Below are 17,161 nucleotides of genomic sequence, written 5' to 3'. Positions count from 1 at the left end.
CAAAGCAACATAAAGTTGACCGTGTAAAAAAATAGGTTCTCGCAAATAAATTCCAACAAAATCCAATGTCTGACCTTGTGCTTTATTTATTGTCATGGAGAAATACAATCTTACGGGAAATTGTGTCCTTTTAAATGGGACATGCATTTTTTCGTCTTGGGATAATAGTAAGGATATTCTTGGGGATATTCTTGGGATAAACACATGTGTAATTTTCAAGTCACCCACTGAAATATTGGTGCCAATGACATGTGATTTAAAGTCGTAGCAAGTCAAACGTGTATTGTTACATAAACCCTCACACGAATTTAAATCTCGTAATAATATAATTGGACAATTCTTTTTCAATGTTAATTTGTATGGCGGCAAACCAGGTGGATTTAAACTATGCAGCAAATCCTCATACCGTGATTGATTAGTAGGTTCAATGGTTTCATCAATGCCAACAAAAGTTTTTGCTTCCTCTGGAAATCGAGTAACAAGCATGTCGTTAATCTCATCAACGAAATCATTTTTAGTTGTTAGGATAACATGAGAGCTTGTGCAGGACGAGGAAGAAAAAAATGTATGCAAATCTGGATAAGTTATCGTGAATAGTTTATCCAAAGATTCCTTTTCAGTTGTATAAGGAACGATGAAGGATGCTGGAATTTCAATCTTATTTGTTGAGGTCACTTTTTCTTTTCCATTTCCTACTCTCAACAAATAATTACAAAATGAAGGATCATATTTTGCTCTCATATTTTCAAATAACCGCAACCTTTCAAGTTCTTCCCAGATATGATAATATAGGAAACTTTCATTAATGAAATCTTCTTTTTCCCTGTTTCGAACTACTGAAAGTGTTTGTCTGAAGTCACCTCCAAAAGCTACAACCTTTCCACCAAATAGTATCGTTGAATCCATTAAGTCATTTAAAAGTAAATCAAGCAGTTCGATCATTCTTTTTTTCGCCATAGATACTTCGTCCCATATGATTAATTTTGCATCCTGAATCAAACATGCTAGTGAGCTTTGCTTGCTAATGTTGCATGTGACATTCTTATCAATATTTATTGGAATTTTAAAACATGAATGTGCAGTTCGTCCACCGGAAAGTATAGAAGCAGCTACACCGGAAGTGGCAGTTGTCAATGCTATATATCCTTTAGATCGTATAGTTGCCAGCAACGTACGGTACAAGAAGGTTTTTCCAGTTCCTCCCAGACCATCAATAAAGAATGCTCCCACTTTGTTTGAAAAAATTCTATCTGTAATTACATTGTACGCTTTGAGTTGATCTTCATTCAACTTTTTGTGTAGTAGTATATCCTCTTCAGTTACAATGATGATCCTTTCATAGTACACCTCTTTTGCGTCTTTTGCAACTATAGAAGACCTTATTGCTTCTGGAATGAGATGATATTCATTTATGTCGCCACCCATAGAGTGCAATATATCGTTAATATGGTTTATAACCATGTATCGTATGTCTTTTTGTGAATATTAGGTAACAAGATGTAATCCTCCGACATGTGTTCTTCAAATTGCTCCCAAAGTTGTCTCGGGTTAGTCGGATTGCAGTAGATCAATAATATAGAAAATAAACGTCTCAAACTGTATGACATTTGGTAACTTGCAACTTCAGACATGCATTCTGTCAAGCTATTATCACTCTGTAGCAATCCGCGTTTTTCCGCAGATTCCCTAAAGCTGCTGCTGCAGCGTTCTCCGTTAACAGTTAGTAAATCCCTATATGATTTTGGTCCTCTAGTATTCATTAGTAACATCCTAATGAGATGTGACACCACTGTCCACAACCCAGCTTGACTCGTCACAAGTAATATTTATCAGATCCGCATCAAGGACAGTAACAAGATCTTCTGTAGTGACGGCGGCCACACGATTGCCATCTTCGTTCTGTTCTTCCTTGTCTCTATTATCCTTTTTCAAAATCCGGCAGAACTTCTTTGTGCGCCCTTTCTTCTCGTAATGATAGCACTCAATATCTTTAAGTATGCTTCTGGATTTGCTTCTATTATGTTCTCTATTTTGAGAACTCCGATTCTTGCTTCTCCCCCTAGAGTCAGTCACCAAGACATCTGATGAGGAGGAACCCTGAGATTTTCTTCTCATCTCTTCATTTATAAGACTGCTCTTGGCAAGATCCATAGAGATCACACCATCCAGAGCAAAATTTGATAATGAATTTCTAAGAACTTCCCAAGAATCTGGTAGGGAACCAAGTAGAAACAGGCCTTGAATTTATTTATCAAATTTAATGCCCATAGTAGATAACTGGTTCATGATCCCCTGAAAATTATTCAGATGATCTGTCATCGTGGAACCATCATGGTATTTTAAACCCAACATCTGCTTTATCAAAAACATCTTGTTGTTTCCACTTTTCCGAGCATACAAACTTTCAAGGTGCTCCCATAGGGTCCGAGCATGTTTTTCCCCAGAAATATGGTTCAAAACATTATCGTTAACCCACTGTCTAATAAAGCCGCAAACCTACCTGTGTAACAAATTCCACTCTTCATCTGATTTATTATCAGGCTTTATAGTGGTGAAGACAGGTTGATGAAAATTCTTGATATAGAGCAAATCTTCCATTTTGCCCTTCCAAATGGCATAATTTGTGCCATTCAAAGTAACAATTCTACTAGTGTTGGCTTCCATCGTTTATCACAAATACAAATACTATTTATTAGGAGACTAAAGTAATTCTTTTCTGATGTGGAAGTTCAGATTGTGCTGCAACCACAAAGCATACTCAGACAGAACCTTGGCTCTGATACCACTTGTTGGGAATAAACCCCGTAAAATAATATTTACGGTATTAGTGATAAACGCGGACTACTAAGTTATGATTAAATCAGCAAGAATAAAATGTAGCAAAAATGACACCAAGATTTTATGTGAAAATCCTTCTGCATAAGGGAAAAGTCACGGCCAAGAAAACCAAATGATATCACTATAGAAAGAAATTTTACACTGTGTAGTAACGAGTACAAATACTCTTAAGACCACTACACCTTCAAAAGAAAAAAAATACTCTTTTGCTTTTTCCACCTCACTACAATATTTCTCACACTCTATTTTTCTTCACAAACTATTTTCTTATAGTCTATAGAATACCTTGCTCTCTATCTTTCACTCTTTGTTGGTGTGATGAAATGAGAATTGAATGTGATGATCCGCCATGTCATCATGCCACATAGGCGCCATTTGGCATATATTAATGCCATGTGGAAACTTACATAAGAAGAAGGCTAGCATTTGTGAGAACATTCTAGAGAGGTATGGATATTTCCTTAAGAAGAACCTAGATCCTTATGGATTTGCTAAAAAAGTCCTTGGAATCTTCTAGGCTTGTAGAGAATTCTAGAGAAAGACCTTATCTTGTAAATATCAAGGACTTGTATAATAATTAATATTTACACGCTAGCCCCTAGGAGACTACTATATAAAGGGGGCCTCTCATTTGTAATTCACCAAGCAAACAATTCAAGTTCTCTCTAATACAAAGCTTCTTTTAACAATTTTTTTGTGTTCTTTCTTCCATTCTCTTAGCGATCTTGAGTGTAATAAGGCTGACTTGACATAGCAAGAATGTGAGCAAGTTGTGCAAGATCGTGAGCGAGTTGTCAAGTGTCGCATGTGTACATAGCTAACAACTAAGGACGTGACAACGTGGTATTAGAGCGAAGGTTTCAACTAAGGGAATAGCGAATGACGGAGAAATTAACGCTGCCAACACATAAGCCAATGTCATCCAGGATGCTGCTAGCAAGAGCGGTCGTAGCAAAAAGAGGAATGCCACCAACAAGAGCCAGGAGGTGCCACCTGAGGTTGTGTCAAATGAAGGGCTTACATCCCAAAAACCATCTGCCACTAAGGCGAGCGAGGATGAAGTATCGCTTGGTAAAGAGTGGGTGATGAAGATGAACGCGGGGATGGACGTCGTGGAGATCTTTGGACAACACTTGGGGAAGGTGGAAGACACCCTTAACGTTCTTGAGGGGCACACTCTTGAAGAGATTGAGAGTATCTGAAATGACTTGGAGGGATGTACACAGATTGAGATGGAACTAAGGCAAACCATCACTGCCTTAGAGTGCAGACTCATGGAGGCTTTGAGTATTATCGATGCTATGAAGGCAAATATAGAGTCACTCGAGGAGCATGTCAATGTTGGCGTGACCGAGGTAGCCAGCAATGTTGTGGTGATGAGGGAGCCCAAGATCGAGGCTCCCAAACCCCCAGTGTTCAAAGGTGTTCGTGATGCACAAGAAGTGGAAAACTTCATTTGGCACTTGGAGAACTACTTCAGGCATGACAAAGTGAGGGACGACGAGGCCAAGATCAACACTGCGGTATTGTACCTCTTAGAAACTGGCATGCTATGGTGGAGAAAGAAGATGGCCGACGTGGATAAAGGTCTATGTACTATTAGCACATGGGATCAGTTCAAAGCAGAGTTCAAGCGACAGTTCTTTCCAAACAATGTCTTGTACGAGGCAAGGCGCAAGCTTAGGGAATTGAAGCAAACATAGAGCATACGTAACTATGTCAAGGAGTTCACTACCCTTATGCTTCAAATCCCCAACCTGACCAATGATGACTTGTTGTTCCACTTCATGGACGGGTTGCAAAATTGGGCTAAGCAGGAGTTGCAACGCTGACAAGTCACTGATATAGACCAAGCCATAGTGGAGGCCGAATCATTGATGGATTTCAGGCATGCCAAGCACGACAAAGGCAATGGCAAGGAGTCAAAGGTTAACAATGTCAAAAGTGGGGGAGACCATGTCAAAGGCAAGGAGATGCAACAACAATACTCCAAGACTCAAGATTTCAAAAAGTCGAGTGGCCGTCAGGGCTACGCCGAGAAGAAGGCGCAGGTCGAGAAGAAGGGATGCTATATATACGGAGGGCCACATGGTTTCAGGAATTATCTTGACCTCAAGATCCTCAGTGCCATGGTACGTGAGCGGAAGGAACAACCATAAGGAGAGAGTCGGGGAACCGCATAGTTGGGTATGATCGAATTATGTGGTGCTATCACGAAGCAAGCTATCCAACCTACCGAGAATGGCAATCAGTACGTGGATCTCACCATCAACAACAAGCCCGCTCGTGCAATGGTAGATACTGGAGCAACTCATAATTTCGTGACTGAGGCTACCGCAAAGAGACTGGAATTGAAGATTGCTCCAACCAACTCTCACGTCAAAACAGTGAATGTCGAGATACATAATGCTCATGGGGTGGCTAATGGAGTTGGTGTCAAATTAGGAACTTGGAAAGGTATGATAAACTTTACCGCAACCACTATGGATATCTTTGACATCATACTGGGGCAAGAGTTCTTTAGACATTGTCATACTTTAATCGACCCCTACCTCCAACGTCTCTTGGTTATGGAGCAAGAAGGAGCTTGCATGGTACCTATAGTGACTATGCCACACGAACAGATCCAAGCACAACTCTCAGCTATGCAGGTTGTCAAGGGGATCAAGAAGGGGGAGCCGACGTTCGTGGCAACCATTGCAAGTCTAGAGGAAGACAAGAATTTTCAAGAGACAGTGCCGCCTTGCATAGAGAAGTTGCTTGAGGAGAACAAAGATGTCATGCCCGAGAAGTTGCCTAAGCACTTGCCGCCTAGGCGAGAGGTGGATCACAAGATTGAGTTGGAGCCAGGGGCTAAGCCACCCGCATTTGCCCTATATTGTATGGCACCGCCCGAGCTGGAGGAGCTCAAGAAACAATTGAAAGAGTTGTTAGATGTTGGTCATATTCGCCCATCAAAAGCACCTTTCGGCGCACCAGTATTGTTCCAGAAGAAGAAGGATAGATTGTTGCGCTTATGCATAGACTACCGAGCACTTAATAAGGTTACAGTGAAGAATAAGTACCCAATCCCGCTCATTGCTGATTTGTTCGATAGACTTGGGCAAGCCAAGTACTTTACCAAGGTGGATCTTCGAAAGGGCTACTGCCAGGTTCGCATTGTTGAATGGGATGAGCCAAAGACAACATGTGTGACGAGATATGGAGCCTTTGAGTGGTTGGTGATGCCCTTCAGCTTAACCAATGCATCGGCCACATTTTGTACCCTTATGAACAAGATCTTCCATCCCTACCTTGATCAGTTCGTGGTAGTCTACCTAGATGACATAGTCATCTACAGCAACACCTTGGAGGAGCACATGGAGCACTTAATAAAGGTTTTCCAAGTCTTGTGAGAGAATGAGCTAAACATCAAGAGGGAAAAATGTGAGTTCGCACAATCAAAGGTGCACTTCTTGGGACATGTCATTAGCAATGGAGAGCTACGCATGGATGAGGCTAAGGTACGTGCCATCTAGGAGTGTGAGGCACCTATAAAGGTAACTGAGTTGAGATCCTTCCTTAGCCTTGTTAACTACTATCGTCGGTTCATCAGTGGATACTCAGCAAAGGCCGCACCATTGACTGAGTTGCTAAAGAAGAACAAGCCATGGGTTTGGATGGAGCATTGTCAAAAGGTATTTGAATGCCTTAAGACAGCTGTAACAGAGGAGCCAGTCTTGGTGTTACCTGACTTTTCAAGACATTTGAGGTGCACACAGATGCGTCAGACTTCGCCATTGGGGGTGTCCTGATGCAGGATAAGCATCCCATAGCATTTAAGAATCGCAAGTTAAATGAGACGGAGCGGCATTACACGATGCAATAGAAGGAAATGACTGCCATTGTGCATTGCCTTCATACATGGAGACATTATCTGCTCGGGTTGAGGTTCATGCTCAAGACTGATAATGTGGCTACTAGCTACTTTCGGACACAAAAGAAGCTCACACCAAAGCAGGCTAGATGGCAGGATTTCTTGGCCGAGTTTGATTATGCGCTGGAGTATAAGCCGGGAAAAGGTAATCTTGTAGCCGATGCCTTGAGCCGAAAAGCCGAGCTTGCTGTAGTTACTTCAGCGAGATGGGACATTAGGGAGGCTATAAAAGAAGGCATGCAGCATGATCTAGCAGCCAAACAACTTATCGAGTTAGCCAACAAAGTCAAGACGAGACGGTTTTGGATAGAAGACGACCTACTACTTACAACAGGCCGACGGGTCTACGTGCCTAAATTTGGAGACATTAGACGACGGATCATAAGGGAGAGTCATGACACAATATGGGCTGGTCATCTAGGTCAACATCATACTAGGGCCCTGGTTGAGTCAGTCTACTATTGACCACGGATGCGTGATGACATAGAGTGCTATGTGCAGACTTGTCTTGTCTGTCAACAGGACAAGGTTGAACAACAACAACCCGGAGGACTTTTAGAGCCACTACCAGTTGCAGAGCGTGACTATGGATTTTATTACTTGCCTACCGAAGTCCGACGGTTATGATACTATTATGGTGGTCGTGGATAGATTTTCCAAATATGACACCTTCATACCCGCCTCACCGGGTTGCACAACTAAGGAAGCCGCCAAGCTATTCCTTTAGAACGTGGTAAAGTATTGGGGCTTACCAAGGCATATCATCAGTGATCGAGACCCCGCTTTACTGGGAACTTTTGGCGAAAGTTGTTCGACATACTTGGCACGGAACTGCACTTTTCTACTAGTTTCCACCCATAGACGGATGGACAAACGGAACGGATCAACCCCTTACTAGAATGCTACTTGAGGCATTATGTAAGCGCGCATCAGAAAGATTGGGCAAGGCTCCTAGACATTGCCCAATTCTCTTATAACTTGCAGCGGAGTGAGTCCATGGGGCGAACACCATTTGAGCTAGCCACAGGACAACAACCACAAACTCCACATTCATTACCAACCGCGTTCGAGGGAAAGGGTTTGGGGGCTTATCATATGGCCAAATGATGGGAGGAGTAGTTCGACACTGCTAAGTCTTACTTGGATAAGGCAGCTAAGAAGATGAAGAAGTTTGCGGACCGTAAGCGGCGTCCCACGGACTATAGAGTTGGGGACATGGTCATGGTGAAGTTTAACCCAAGATAGTTCAAGGCACCTGGGGGCATGCATCAGAATCTGATTCGCAAGTATGAGGGGCCATTTAAGATCGTCGCTAAGGTAAGAAAGATCTCATACAAGCTCGACATGCCATTGTATCTTAAGATCTTCCCTGTCTTCCATGGCAGCATGCTTAAGCCATGTCATGAAGATAAGGATGATCCGAGTAGGGGACAATAAAGTCGAGCGCCAATGACTATCACCGCCCCGCATGATCGGGAGATTGAGGCTATCATAGATTACCAGGCCAGGCAAAAATAATGGCAAAAAGCCACCGCTATGTTCCTCGTCCATTGGAAAGGACAATCACCAGAGGAGGCCACGTGGGAATGATATGAAGACTTGTGGCAATTCAAAGATAAGATCCGAGAGTTTATGCAGCAGCATTGCGCTGCGGTCGTCGCAATATTGGGTGGGGGATAGTATGATGACCCGCCATGTCATCATGCCACATAGGCGCCATTTGGCATATATTAATGCCATGTGGAAGCTTACATAAGAAAAAGACTAGCATTTGTGAGAACATTCTAGAGAGGTATGGACATTTCCTTCGGAAGATCCTAGATCCTTATGGATTTGCTAAGAAAGTCCTTGGAATCTTCTAGGCTTGTAGAGAATTCTAGAGAAAGCTCTTATCTTGTAAATATCAAGGACTTGTATAATAATTAATATTTACACGTTAGCCCCTAGGAGACTACTATATAAAGGGGGCCACTCATTTGTAATTCACCAAGCAAACAATTCAAGTTCTCTCTAATACAAAGCTTCCTTTAACAATTCTCTTGTGTTCTTTCTTCCATTCTCTTAGCGATCTTCAGTGTAGTAAGACTGACTTGACATAGCAAGAACGTGAGCAATTTGTACAAGATCGTGAGCGAGTTGTCAAGTGCCGCACGTGTACTTAGTTAACAACTAACGACGTGACATGAAGTTCTCCTTTTATAGCCAAAAAACTCACTCTCTAAAGCCTACAATATTTGACAATTTGCACACACTTTTCACAATTTCAACAAGGTTGGCTACCAAATCAAATCAAGTCAACAAAATTGGCTACCAAATCATACCAATTCAACAAGGTTGGCTACCAAACCAATACCAATTCAACAAGATTGGCTACCAAACCATTTGAATGAGATGAACACCATCAAAAGATAGTAATAAAGAAGCTAAAACTTGTGAATAGGAAATAACACGAACATCTAAAAATAAAAGAAATTGGGAGTTAAAAAGAAAAGTGGTTGTAACGTAATAAAAAAAACATGGAAACATGTTCTACCTGGGAATCAAACAAGATGTTATCTGGTTTTATATCACGATAATATGCCACTCCCATTTTGTGACAATAATTAATTGCTAAAACCAATTGCCTTAAAATAACAACAACAGCTTTCTCAAAAAATAGTGAGAAGGAAGTAAAAAGAAAGGAAATAACCGAAAGATGCTCTAACAATTTGTTACAAACTATTCATTCATTCTGGGGACACGCACCTACACTCACACCCTCTCGCGCTCATTCATTCTCATTCTCACTCACTCATCTCTACTCCTCACACACACCACACCACTCTCATACACACTCCCACACACCCTTAGAAAGGCATAAGAACAGCTTTGGCACTTACTGATAAACAAAGCAAAGTAATTGTTGAACCATATTTATTGCTAAGCTGAAGGTTTTCCTCGTGGCAAAGAAATTGAGTGTACTATAGAAGCACATAAGAATTTCTTTTATATGCTAACACTGTTGTAACTAAAGATGCAAATTCGGTTGTTTTATTCTTTGGCATAAAATTATCGAGTTGTTTATGGTTAAAAAAATATAGCAATAGTAATAATATAAAGACATATGCTTCGTATTTAACATGCATCAAGACTGCAAAGTAGAGAGTACTATCAATAACTCAACCTTAAAAATTCAAAATCTGCAACAAACGATCAATGGTAACCATCATTACTAAAATTGAAACAACAAGATTAGGCTAAATAACTTGTTGATAAACATATAAGATTATTGGAGCCAACTCTGACAGGGCTAGATCTATTCGTGCTTTTACTGATATATCTAATTCATATGTTAAGATAGATTAGTATTAAGTAAAAGCCTGATTAGGTAATAATAGTAAGCCTTAATGAAAACATAAGTTCAGACAGTTGATACATCACTAAAAGTTTCCCCTGATTGTTTTCTCTATTAGTTCCTTTTGAAAGCGTTCGGAAGATTATTTCAATTCCTTACTGAGAATCGAATAAGCTCTATCTACTACGAACCGAAGCTAAAACAAAACTTGATATAGCATTGCGAGTATTCAGTGAGTGACAACTCGAATTTACAAAGAAATTCCCACGAAACTGCAGCAAGTTCAAACATAACTGTAACAATAAATAGTTCACAATTTGACCAAGGGAAGACTTTTTTCTCAGACCAAAGAAGACTAAATTCTTTCCCATTAACAAGTTAAGTGACTTCAACACACAACAACTCGAGCAACTCTAATTTTCTTATTGTTATTAAATCCACCGCGCGAGGGAAAAATAGAGCAGCTTGCTTGTATAGTCCTTCATACAGTATATATACTTGTATAAAAAAAAATGATAGTAAGTACTTCTAATAAAGATACTTTTTCAATTAACTCAGGCACACAAACAGAGTATGTTCCATAAAATTTTATTAACTACTATTCCATAAACACTTTATTTCTACTTTAATGTATGCATGCGAGTTCTTTTAATTATATAAATAGAGTTATAATGTTTGTATCTTCGTAATCCATTGACTTTGCTCATCAAACAGTCGCCTTCAGTTAGCATGGTAGTTTTTAGCCCTTTAACTTTTGTAATTGGTAATTAGTAAATATCAGACAGCTGAAAAATTCAACAAGTTGTCTAATCTAATCTCAAATTTATAGATCAAACAAAGTAATAAAAGGTAAACAATGAAATATGGAGATAAAACCCAAGCAGAACAGAGTCTAATCCAGAATTTATTCGGTTAAACAATTCTATAAAGTGTCAAATTACAATCTGTGTAAACTATACCGAAAAGACTAAAATACCCCTAGACGACCAAGAGCACCTTATTCTCGCTTCTTATGTATATAATAATATATAACTTTTGACGATGTGCCCGAGCGTACTCAATCTGAAACATCCGAATATTTTGCATACCAGAATAACTGGATAAATAATTTTTTGAATAACTGGATAAATAATTTTTCTCCAACTAAAATTTGAGTGTTAGCGGATTAAAAAGTAATGTGTATTTTAACTGTCGACAGCGTATATATTTACTAATTTATGGTCTCTTATGCATTTTTAAGTTAATTGATTCACTTCATACCATATATATTTTGATTTATATGTGCATGATGATAAATTGAATTTCTTTTAGGTACAACTGTCCAATAAAAAGAGTATGAAAATAACAAAAAATATGGTTCCTCTCCTTTGTGGTGAGCTTAAAAAACTTAGAGTTTTTTACGACGCTATTTATTTATTATTTGATTTATGTACAAGGTGGTTACATGAGGTGCAACAATATTGTATACTTAAATTTTTATGATTACTGATTGGTTAATTATGTGGTCTTTTGGGAGTTCTTTTTAAACATAATATTCAAAGAGTAGTTCAGATTTAACAAATTCTTAATGTATAACAAACGTAATTATGTGCTTCTAATATAAGTTCTTATAAGCTTACACCTCTTACTTTAGGCTTCCCTTTTATCAAAATTTCTTGTTTTTTTATTTTTTGTATTTTATTTAGAACATAAACTATGTTAATTTCTTAATATCATATTTTTCTTTGAGCTACAATATTATTGCAAATTATTTTGGTTCAAGAAACATTGAAAACAACCTTTCTATCTTTACAAGATATGGGTAAAGTCTGTGTACATACTATACTCCTCAGATCCTTTTTTTGGGATTACACTGAATTTATTGTTGTTATTGTTGTTGTTGTTGTTGTTGTTGTTCTTTTACTAAGAAATTGCACGTAAATTAATATAGCATGTAGAATAAAGTCAAATTTTAAAATTTGATACCTTAAATAATGTTTTAGATGTTTCCGTCATACAAAATATATAGAAAATGAAAAGAATATTAGTTACTTTTCTTGATTTAGACTTTCTTTTCTCTTTTCTAAAAATGCATGTTAAACTATTTTTTCAATTATTAACATGGTGCTATACAACGAAAGAGTAAGAGCTGATAAAATATGATTTAAAAGCATTTTGACATATTACTTTTGCTGTAAAATTTATTTTCAAAATGTTAGAAATTTATATCTGAATGTATGTTTTAATCCATATAACATCGAAAATGGAGTATTCTACCATTTTCTAAAACTAAAAATGAAATAAATAACTAATATCTTTTATTTTTTAGATAAATCAGTCATGAATTTACTTTTTTATTTGTAAATTTTGTTAGAACATCCTATCAAATAAATTTAGTTTAGTATTTCAAAAAACATCCTTATATGGTTGGGACTCACATGATGCTAATACACAAAGAGCACATGATTTTTTGTACAACATGTCTTCCTTGTCTTCAACTTGATTTTTCTTCTCTTTGACAAAAGGTCTTAAAATACTAAGGAATGATTTAAACAAATTAGTATTTCTTTTATAACTTTTTGCAGATCGATATTTTTTTACCTTTTTTTTCTTTAGGAACTTCATAAGTAATCTAGCACGTGAATTCCTAATTAATATGAGGTAATCAATTCGGTTTCCAATAATCTCTCTTCCAGTCTTTGGTATTAACTTTTTCTAAGACAGTATACCTAAGCGTTCACAAGGAAGTTGAAGTTTTTCTTAGTTAAAAGAATCATGTAATATCACAGTTAGATCTGTAAATGAAGAATTATTAGCTCTCTATTTCCATGAAAAGTCAAGCTTTAAATATGAATAAAAAATAATTCAAACGGAGAGGTGTTTGGGAGAGAGTTCGGAACCCAATTGTGATCTTTTTGGACAAGTATGACATAAATATATGTAAAAAAAATGATCATTCTATATATAACGTAATTTTATACCACTCTATGGCTGGTGTTAGCATTTTCACGCATACTGCGCTATACAGGGGCCCAATCTTTCTAATAACCTGCCACTTTTTCTTGCACCTTAAAACCCGCCACTTTACAAATGTAATGACAGGTAAACTAGGAAAGTTTCCAAGTCATTTTGCGGTACCATCTCACACCGGCGTGTGTTCACACTACCCTTTGCTACTTTTGTTGAGTCACTGGACGCGAAGAAGAAATCTCATTGGTTGGATTGATAATGAGAAAGAAATTTATGGATCTTCGAACATCTGTCTTCCTGTGTCCCAATTTCTTTATGAGATTTTTTTCTCTTTAATTTGTTACAAAAAAAAGATATCTTTTTATATTTAAAATACTTTGATTTGAAGATTTCTTATTTATTTATAGTGACATTTTCTTACAGATATAAAAAACGCTATGCATGAAAATGCTAACACCAGCTATAGCGCGGTATATAATCGCGTTATATATAGAATGATTACTCTTCTTTTACACATATTTATGTCACACTTGTTTAAAAAGACCGGGTTCCGGAGTCGTTTGGGAGATGGCCAAATTTAAGTTCTCGCCACATGATGATGAATCATGATACCCTCATAGAAGCTGTGAATAAGCTCACGTTTCAAAAAGAGAAAGCACATTAGCTGACACGTATTTCAAAGTTTGGGTGGAGCCTATATTTCAAGAAGATAAACCCTCTCTCCTAGGAGCAGTATTTACGCCAACTCACAAAAGACCAACTATTGTTGCACACTGTACAGCAGCTTAAGCATGAGCTAAGCAGTAGTATTTCTGTAGCAGCTGAAGTTTAGCTAAATGCCGACGTTGCCTCCTTTGAGCATAAAGCCAAAAATAATTGAAATTCCCAAAATACCCTTACTACCCCAAGCTCCTCAAACTCCCTCTTATTAATAGTAGGAAAATACTAGTATAAATGGCCCATGCTGAACCCGGGCCCGAACCTTATGACATAGCAATTTATATTATTTTTTGGAAGAAGAGGATAATTCTTCATAAAAATGTACTATTATTAACTTGTGTAATTAAAATGATATCCATGAGTTTCAGTTACTTATTCTGATGATATGCTAATCAAAAACCCAAGCTCACCGAATCAAAACATGGTTTGATATCCAAGAGGAAGCAGTAGATTATTTGGAGAAATGGTGCACGTCTATCCTATATAGTAGAGTTAGCTGCACCTTTGAAATAAAAAATCTTTTCCTGATAACTTTCTGGAATTGGCAACAAACCTTTTAAACTAATATTATATATGAACCATGCTTAGCTACAAATGTCTTGGAAAGTAGATAAGGAGATAGTTTACATCTACTGTTCACTAATGAAATCTTCTAACATTTATCATCATATGATAATCGTTAATGCTAACATTTTAAAAAAAATACAATGATAGACAACTTCTTTGCATATCTCTATATCCCTAACATCCGTACGATCAACATTCCCTTGTATCAATGGTGTAATTTACCTACCCCTAAGTACAAAAACGAAAACAAAACAAAATTCAGAGAATCTCTCCTGCCGCAATTCCAGCAAAGCTTATTTAAACTTCACAAGCAAGCCGGTCCTAATCTTGCACCATCCAGAAGTCCTTACACTATGTGCTAAGCTGCTGACAAAGCATACTTGAGAGGGGAATGAGATACCACAAGCAAATGATGTCATCTTCAATATCCTATTTTCCGGAGCAATATGAAGCAAACAGGGTAAATGTTTCACAGTAACGGTAAGAAGCTTAATAGAGAAAGATACTTAACCGCAATAGTGGGACCTTTTCTTCCTCCCACGTGTCCTGAAATAAAAAGGCAAAAGGAAAGGAATCTATAGAAAAATATTTGGTACTCTAAAAGATCTAATTATGTACCCTGCAATTTAGGAACCTAATATAGAGTTACATACTACACATAGAACTTATCAATATGATCAATTAACAGTAAGGGTAATTGCCTTCAAGCAAATCTTAAGAATACTTCAAATCTTAAGAATACTTAGCAGCAGCCTAATTAACACAATGATAAACCTACTATCGTCAATCTACTTTTGAGTCTGTAACTAAATAGATGCAATTCATTAATTATTTCCCTTCATTGTTGGTCTAAATTGATATGTTGGTCTTGAATTCATCAATGAGCCAAGAGGAAGTCATCCTAGCACTTGAGTTTATAGCGTTCCTTCATCAAGCACACCTAGTCTACATTGATTTATTGTTTGCTATATGGATCTTACTTGATCGCTCAATTCTTTTGTTTTTCAATTAGTGATCCTCATGTTGAGCATTTAAATGAAAGATCTTTACGTAAAATAAAAAGTTGCCACTCTTTCTAGCCAATTGTTCATAGAAGATCAAAATAAATACTCTAATAGATAGTCAAACATACTCTTAATATTGGGAAAAGAACACTCTAACAAGCTTATAAAAACTTTCACCATCTAATAAATGTATAAAACATAATTGATTCTTTTCAAATTTAGCATGCAGCATATATAGCAGGACAATCCTAGATTCTAGTGTTTAATGAGCCATTCGCGCTAACTGAGAGCAAAATAATTGAGCTCATGTCTCAACAATAATTAGGAGAGAACAAATTTATAACTAATATTGTATGCCACAAAAGCATTGTGCATATCATTTAACCCTTTAAATCAATATTTGATGCTATTAATTCTCTAGAATCTAATCACGGAAAAAATCTATAACCTTATCTTGTATTCAGAAAGTGCATACACCATCAGTTGGAACTCTCCAACTCCATAGTTAGTTTGGTCGCTTCTCAATATTCAAGAAAAGCCTCATGAATTTTTGTATCTACTCCTTTTATTATAGTTAATTACTAAATATATTCTACCTTCTTATCATCTGGATCACAGATGTCATGAAACCAACATATCGTTAATTATTTTTCACAGTTAATGAATCTGAACTAAGATACAGTGATGAAGTTTCCACATATATATATTCAACCACTATAATTCTTGAATCGAGAGGGTCTCTTGGAAGTTACAATACCTACCATTCGGAATATCAACATAAACAAAAAAAAAGGCTTAGAAGACATCAAATAGAAGAACAATATAACTACCGAAACAAGAAAACTAAGTATGATTAGAGGTAGAATTTTAATAACCTTAAACTTCTTCTCTAGCTCTTCGATTTGTTTTATCAAGGCTTTAATTTTATAATTTATCATCTCAGTTATCTCCTCATCAATGCATTCTTCTTTAACTAAAGTTGGCAGGAAGAAAAAATTTGTAACATACATGTAAAAGCTACCATAAAATATTAGTAGTGTGATGGAATCATGGAGGGAGAACGAGAAACTGGCAATATAATTATTTGGTTTCTGAAAAATGTTCAAAAGTATCACAAAAGTGGATGATAACCTTTTTTCTATTCCAATTGCTTCTATCAATCCTTAGAATTTTTTGTTCTGTTCGTTCCAGAGCTGATTTTGTGCAAAATTTGCCATTATTTTTTACGCTAGATTGTTCTTCAACCAGTAAATGGTTAATATATGTACTTAGCTTTAGCTTGATAAATTGATTTCTCATCTTTCTATGTAGTATGTGTTTAACCCAAAAAATAGTTTTTAAGTTCAAAGCAATAATTTTATATGACGGGCCACAAGCAACCGATTCAATCCGAAAGATATAAAATTTCGTTAATACAACGTGATAGAGAAGTGAGAAATAAATTCAATGACATATAATATAATAAAAATAAAGCAGAGAAGAAAGAATTATTATTGAATGATCCTTGATAGGATAATGAGCGAACAGAGAGCTTGAAGGGTCGAACTATGACTAACTTGAGAGCAATATGCTATAAATTACAATGTATAGAATTGTAGAGAAGAAAATTAGATTCCCCTGATGGTGGTAAAAGTATATCTATTTATAGGGCTAAATCTAAGTAACTAGTCTCCTTGAATTATGGGTCCATTATGAGCATTTACTCAATCCATCCATTACTTTTGGAAGACTTGTAACAACTGTGTAAATGGTGGAATTTTGTAACTGATGAGTTAATTCTGTAATTGATGAGTTAATTCCATAACTGATGAGTTAATTCCGTAACTAATGAGA

This window comes from Nicotiana sylvestris, chromosome 11, assembly GCF_000393655.2.
Source record: "Nicotiana sylvestris chromosome 11, ASM39365v2, whole genome shotgun sequence".
Classification (NCBI taxonomy): Eukaryota; Viridiplantae; Streptophyta; class Magnoliopsida; order Solanales; family Solanaceae; genus Nicotiana; species Nicotiana sylvestris.
Note: the sequence above shows the minus strand (reverse complement) of the source record.